The following is a 6,912-nucleotide window of genomic DNA, read 5'->3' on the forward strand; positions in this document are numbered from 1 at the left end:
GTGCTTTTACTCTCGTACTTACCATAAGAAACAACAGAAATGACAAGGCATCACCCTTCGTGCATTAACTTTCTCATAACATGGCATGGCATCACCGTTCATGCATTAACTCTTTCATAGCATGGCACGACATCACCCTTCCACTACCAGAAATGGGCCTATGGGAACAGTTTTTTTGGCAACAGTTCACAAACCGTTGCCATAGAGATGATATAGTAACGGTTCAAACCGTTACAATAGAATGTGGGAGGTATCAACACACTTTAGACATCAAACCGTTGCAAATGTAACAATCCCGTTGCCATAGAGTTTTGTGTCGCAACGGATTTGTAAACCGTCCCAATAAACATGTTTATGGCAACGGTCTTGGGAAAAAATTGCTATGGGAACGGGTATTCATTCCCCTCGTTTTTTCCGCTAAAACTTTTAGTGGCCCGCCAAGCTGATTAGTGACATGTCATATTCTTATTTTTTTTAATTAATTTTAATACATTACTGGCCTAACTGTATTGATATACCCAAATGTAGCTCCCTAGTACTTTATCCAAACTCCCCCATCGTTACACCGGAACTCCCTCGTCGATACACTCAAAATTGCCTCTCTGATCTCTTTTCTTTTTCATCTTTGCCGAGTTTAAGATTAGTGACCGAGTCTCATTAAATACCTCTTCATTAGACCACCATAATTATCAAACCCTAGAGTTCCCAAAACCCCAAGGACAATTCCGTTGGTCTTTCCGGCACTTCGCCGGCACTTATTCAAGGACAGTTGCTTCTCCGGCACTTCTCCCGTATTCCTTCCTCAAATCCCCAAATTCATTTCTTGTTAAGAGGTAATTCTTTTTGTATACTTTTCTTGTTTTGATTGTTCTTTTATCTTGGTTTTTTGTATAGATAGGTAAAAGATTTATCAACAATTCTTTTGTCTAACGCTTTTTTTGGATTTTCAGGTGGTAACCTTAGATCTGTTGCTTCATCTGGTGCAGTTTGCAAGTGAAATTCTTATACTTTTTCCTCTGTGAGTCGACCTATTTTTTTTTGGTTGCTATCTCTTTGGGTTTTTCTTTCTTTGTTTCAAGCTTTTGATTTTCTGATGTTGGTTCTGGATTTATCTGTAAATTCTTTTCTTATTTGAGATATATGTTTCACTGGAAATTTTCCCCCCTTGGTTTTGTTGTATAAAAGGTTCTGTTTCTTGTTGTTTGACTGTATGCATTGAATGCTTCAAAAGGTCCTTTTTTCAGGAAATTAAGTTGAAAAACAAAGTTTTTACCTTTACTATATATAAAAAAATTGGTTGTTTATGGTTCTACATTGAGCTGATTTAGAGGGGGATGCATTAACCACCTTTCTTCTATTCAACAATACAACTTTTTCTAATGTTTGATAATTTATTACTAGTAAAGATCTGATTTTCAATGGTTTTAGAGAGATTACTTCTTTTTTTGATTAAGGATATTGAATTTTCTCTATTACCAGTTATATTGGGACTTTCAGGAATGTGATGTATAAACAATTGGGTGCAGTTATATTCATATATTTTTTTAATGGTTTAAAATTCTGTATATTGTATGTGCGCATGAAGATGCAAAATTTAATAAAAACAGAACAAATTGAACACCACTTAAAGTGGTAAAATTTAATAAAAGTTAACCATAGAAATTTGCAAGAGAAGATAAGAAACTTTGATTACAGTGAATCAATGATATATGGGGACTAAACATATATAAAGAATCAAATTACATACAGGCTTCTTGCTTATATCTCTAATCAATTTTTACAACTACAAAGAATTATGAAGTCTAATTTCTCCAGAGAAAAAAAGAGTTAGATTAGACATCAATAGAGCACTACAAAGGCCAAATATGGGCTACTATGACTGTTATATTATCATACTTTCCACCTCTCTACTCAAATCCAGCTTTGGAACATTCCCTAGCAAATGGCGTGTAAAGCTCTGTGTTCTTAGAATTCTCCAGTGCATATTGTGCTATACTCTAAGCCAATGTATCAGGTGCATCCGATTCTCACGAGTCCACTCCATTGTTCACAACAAGTTATAACTCAAAATCATGAACAATAACGAACAATCCATTTGTTCCCATCACGATTATATCTCCTGCTTTCACCGAAAAACTAATCTTCTCTGCAACACTTGGATAATTAGAATTTTTACTATTCCCCAACTGAAAAGGACATTTAAACCTCGACTGCTGAATTTTAGATTTGTACACAATTACCACGTCTCTGATCACTACAAACCCCCTATCTCCCACGTTAACAGCATGCAAAGTGTCATTAGCGAGTGTCAACATACAAGTAGTAGAACAACCCATAGCCTTTGTTTTTCATTAATTCCCTTGAGTATTTTCTTGAGTCAAATTAATATGCTTTCGGTTTATTTTAGTTAGTTTTGATGATTTACTTTTATCGTATAGGATATCTATGGATAATGGTGATAAAACTTGGATGAATCTCTTGAGATGGACGGATGAGTATATCTGTGGAGTGAATGATTTTCTTGATAAGACATTTGAACGAGCCGCCCAAGGAAATAAAATATTATGCCCTTGAAAAAAGTGCATGAATCGCTATTGGTATTATAAAAATATGGTGGAGGATCATTTGGTTGTTCATGGATTTGTTGATGGTTATACCAAATGAGTTTTTCATGGGGAAGGATTTTTCTTGAGAAATACACCTCATCCAAGCAATGATGATGAAGGTTCTACCATGCGGGACGATATTGATGGACTACTTCATGATATATTTAGAAATATAGAGGGTCGGGCAGGGGATGAAGAAGGAGTTGGAGAAAGATTATCTGAAAATGCAAAGAAGTTTTTCGAATTGCTGGAGGAAGTAAAACAAGAGTTATATCCAGGGTGTGAAAATTTCAGTAAACTGAGTTTCACTATTCGATTGTACTTGCTTAAATCCTTGCATGGATTGAGTAATGTGGCTTTCTCTGATTTATTAGAGTTGATAAAATAGGCATTTCCCTTTGCTCAAGTACCAGAATCTTTCAACAAGGCTAGAAACATGATAAAAGATTTGAGTCTTCATTATGAAAAAATAGATGCATGCCCTAATGATTGCATGTTATTTTGGAAAGAAAATGCGAGTGCCGATAATTGCTCGATTTGTGGGTCTTCAGATGGAAGTGTGTTGGTCCTTTGACTAAAGCAAGCTCTAAAATCCCTGCAAAGATTTTAAGGTACTTTCCTTTAAAGCCTAGGCTTCAGAGGATATTCATGTGTCCTAAAACGGCTGCTGCAATGAGATGGCATGCTAATAAACTACCCAATGATGGTAATATAAGACATCCTGTTGATGGGGAAGCTTGGAAGGCTTTTGATTCTTTGCACCCTGACTTCTCTAAAGATGCTCAGAATGTTAGATTGGGTCTTTCAAGTGATGGTTTCAACTCGTTTCGGACCATGACCATTTCTCATAACACGTGGCCCATTATGTTAATAAACTATAATTTATCACCATTGATTTACATGAAGCCAGAGTATATAATATTTTCTATGATTATTCCAAGTTCATCATCTCCCGAAAATGATATAGATGTGTACCTACGACCATTAATTGAAGAATTGAAGGAGCTATGGGAAATTGGGATAGATACATTTGATGTTGAAACCAACCAAGCTTTCCAAATGCATGATGCCTTATTGTGGACAATTAGAGACTTTCCAGCATTAGCAATGCTTTCAGGATGGAGCACTAAGGAGAGATTAGCATGCCCCACTTGAAATTATGACACATGTTCTCAATATCTCAAACATAGTCACAAGATGTGTTACTTGGCTTAACGAAGATTTTTGCCTCGTTATCATCCATTCAGAAGAGATAAGAAGCCTTTTTGATGGTAAGGAGGATCATAGACTTGCACCTGCTCCTTTGTCAGGTGAAGAAGTATTTGAAGAGCTACTTGAATTCAACAATATCTTTGGGAAGAGCACTAAAAAAGGCCTCGGAGTGATAAGGGTCCGTGGAAAAAGAGATTCATTTTTTTGAATTGCCATATCGGGTGCATAACAAATTGAGGCACAATCTTGATGTGATGCACATCGAGAAAAACATATGTGATAGTTTGCTTGGGAATTTATTAGAAATAGATGGAAAATCAAAGGGTCATGAAAAATCTCGCTATGACTTACAGGAAATGGGGATACGAAAAGATATATAACCAAGAATAAATAATGATGGAACTATAAGTTTGGGTAAATCTTGTTTCTACATGGAACCAAAATAGAAAAGTTTATTTTGTATTGTCATAAAAAAATGCTAAATTACCAAAAGTTTGTGCTTCGAATATTTCAAAACGCGTGCAAGTGAAGGATATGAAAATATCAGGGTACAGGAGTCATGACGCCCATTTTATAATGCATTACTTGCTCCAGGTTGCTGTTAGAAAAGTGTTTACCAAGAATGTTTTATTGGCCTTGAGTAGGTTGGGAAATTTCTTTAGAGCTATATGTAGTAAGGTCGTAAGGTGAAGAGATCTTGAAACAATGCAGTCTGAAATTGTTGAAATAATATGGGAGCTTGAAAAGATTTTCCATCCAACATTTTTTGACATAATGTCGTATTTGCCTATTCATTTAGTGAATGAAATTAAGCTTGGAGGTCCGGCTCATCTTCGTTGGATATATCCCATTGAGAGGAACCTATGTAAGTACAAGTCATTTGTACGTAATCGATCTAGTCCAGAAGCGTCAATAGCAGAGGGTTTTTTGGCCGATGAGTGCTTGACTTTTTGTTCGAGATATATACATGATGGCGTGAAGACAAATTTTAGTAGGTACCAAACTGTGGATGATGAGTACTCTCAAAATATGTCACCTATATTCCCTAATATAGGTCATCCAATTGGAAGCAAAAAATAAAATACTTTTCTCATGGATTCGCAGTTATGCTTTGAAGCACATCGATATGCTCTGTTCAATGCTGGAGATAAACAAATGGAAATATTTATCGAGTAAGATAAATTATATTAATATTTATTTATTTTTTATATAGTTTTTTCTTTATTATATGATTAAACATGAAATGTTCTTGATTGCATGGAACATAAGAATTTAATTGTTAATCATATTAGATCAAATGCATGGGTAAGAGCGAGGGATCATAGTCGGGAATTCAACAATTGTTCGAAAGAGAAAGTTAAAAATATTGTATTGCCAGATTATTTAAGATGGCTAGCCAAAGGACCTAATATGGTAGCCAAAAGATATACGGTATATTTTATTAATGGATACCGATTTCATACTAAAGAACAGGATTCCCGAGGCAAGACTCAAAATAGTGGAGTGACTTTATCGGCAACAACAGATATTTTTGCTAGTGCTAGGGACCAAAATCCCATCGATGACGAGGTTATCTATTATGGAGAGATTTAGGATATCATTGAAATTGGTTATTGGGGTTGTTTTAGCATTGTAATATTTAGATGTGATTGGTTTCATAATGAAATAGATGATTATGGGTTAACTCAGGTGTACTTCAATAGATTATGCAGTACAGATGACCCTTTTGTGTTGTCATCACAAGTTTATCAAGTTTTTTATGTGGAGGATCCAATTGAGAAAGATGTTTATTATGCAAGCAGTAAAGTACCCATTGATTTGTATGATCTGGAGGAAGAGAATTGTCCCAATGTTGCAGACACATTTTGGCAGGAACCTAATAATGACATTGGTTCATCATCTATATTACTTGATATTGACATTAGATGGTCAAGAGAAGATGTATGCGTTGATATCAGTGATATTCCATCTCATGCACAAAATTCACATGATACAATTGTGGAAACATCGGAAGAGGAGGACATGTTTGATGATACTGATTGGGACGGATGGAAGCAGATGATTAAATAACAAAATTATGAAATTCTTTTAAGTTATTTCTTTTTTGAATGAGTGATAATGCCTTTTTGTTTATAAATATTTTATGATTATTTTTATTTATATCCTTTAGAAAATTATTCTGACATGATTCAATTTTGAAGATTTGGGATCTCCAACGTCCTCTTCTGGTTTAGTCGTGCTACATTTTGAGGTAGAATATCAAATTTATGATCCAACCATGCTACATTATCGATTCTGTTTTTTTAGTCTTGGGATTTGCATTCTTACTCTTTTATTACTGATTTATCTAGTTACCTACATATATTAGTCTATCAACTTTATTTTTACCGCCACGCATTTAGGAACTGATAGAAAATTGCCCATTAGTCTACAACATTACTATGTATACTCTTCTCAACTGACTTCTTATGTTTGAATGAATTGGCAATGAAAACATGGATTTCCAACTCCCAATCTTGTTCCATGTTGGGCATTGCACTGCATTCGAACCATCGAGTCGGAGATAGTTAGAAATAAATAAACTTTGGAGTTGATAGCCTGGTGTACTACAAGCAGGGTCGCTAAAAGTTGCTTTTGTGTCATAACCCCAATTCGCCCTTCATGAACTATCGTGATGGCACCTAGTCTCTACAACTAGGTAAGCCTAACAAAATGCGGAAAAGAAACAATTTGCGTAAAGAAAATAATTAGAAACCGAAATAACAAATGAAATAGTGTTTAAGATGCCGCCTGGCATATAACAGTACAAAATCTCAACGAACACTTCCAAAATCCGGAACCACATGAATCACAAGCTAAGAGTTTACATAAAAAAAAGCTCTAACTCTAGAAACATCTATCAATAAGGAAAATACTGAAGGGCTATACTAGTACTGAGAATAGAAAGGAATTCTTTGGTCTGCGGACGCGGCAGATATACCTCAAAGTCTCTATGAAAATGCCTCGCCTCAAGTGTGATAAGACTGAGTGGAAGTACCTGGATCTGCACATGAATAACATGCGCAGAAAGGGTATGAGTACACCACAATGGTAC

General features: G+C 35.3%; 1 long non-coding RNA gene across 1 annotated transcript; it reads left to right on the top strand.

The window, feature by feature from the left end:
- Window positions 1–503: 503 nt before the first annotated feature.
- On the top strand, window positions 504–5,026 carry LOC107790895 (uncharacterized). The gene is made up of 3 exons (XR_001649131.2): window positions 504–833; window positions 951–1,018; window positions 2,439–5,026. It is a non-coding gene; the product is annotated as an uncharacterized LOC107790895 (long non-coding RNA).
- Window positions 5,027–6,912: the final 1,886 nt, after the last annotated feature.

The sequence above is a fragment of the Nicotiana tabacum genome, chromosome 1 (genome assembly GCF_000715075.1).
Source record: "Nicotiana tabacum cultivar K326 chromosome 1, ASM71507v2, whole genome shotgun sequence".
NCBI lineage: Eukaryota > Viridiplantae > Streptophyta > Magnoliopsida > Solanales > Solanaceae > Nicotiana > Nicotiana tabacum.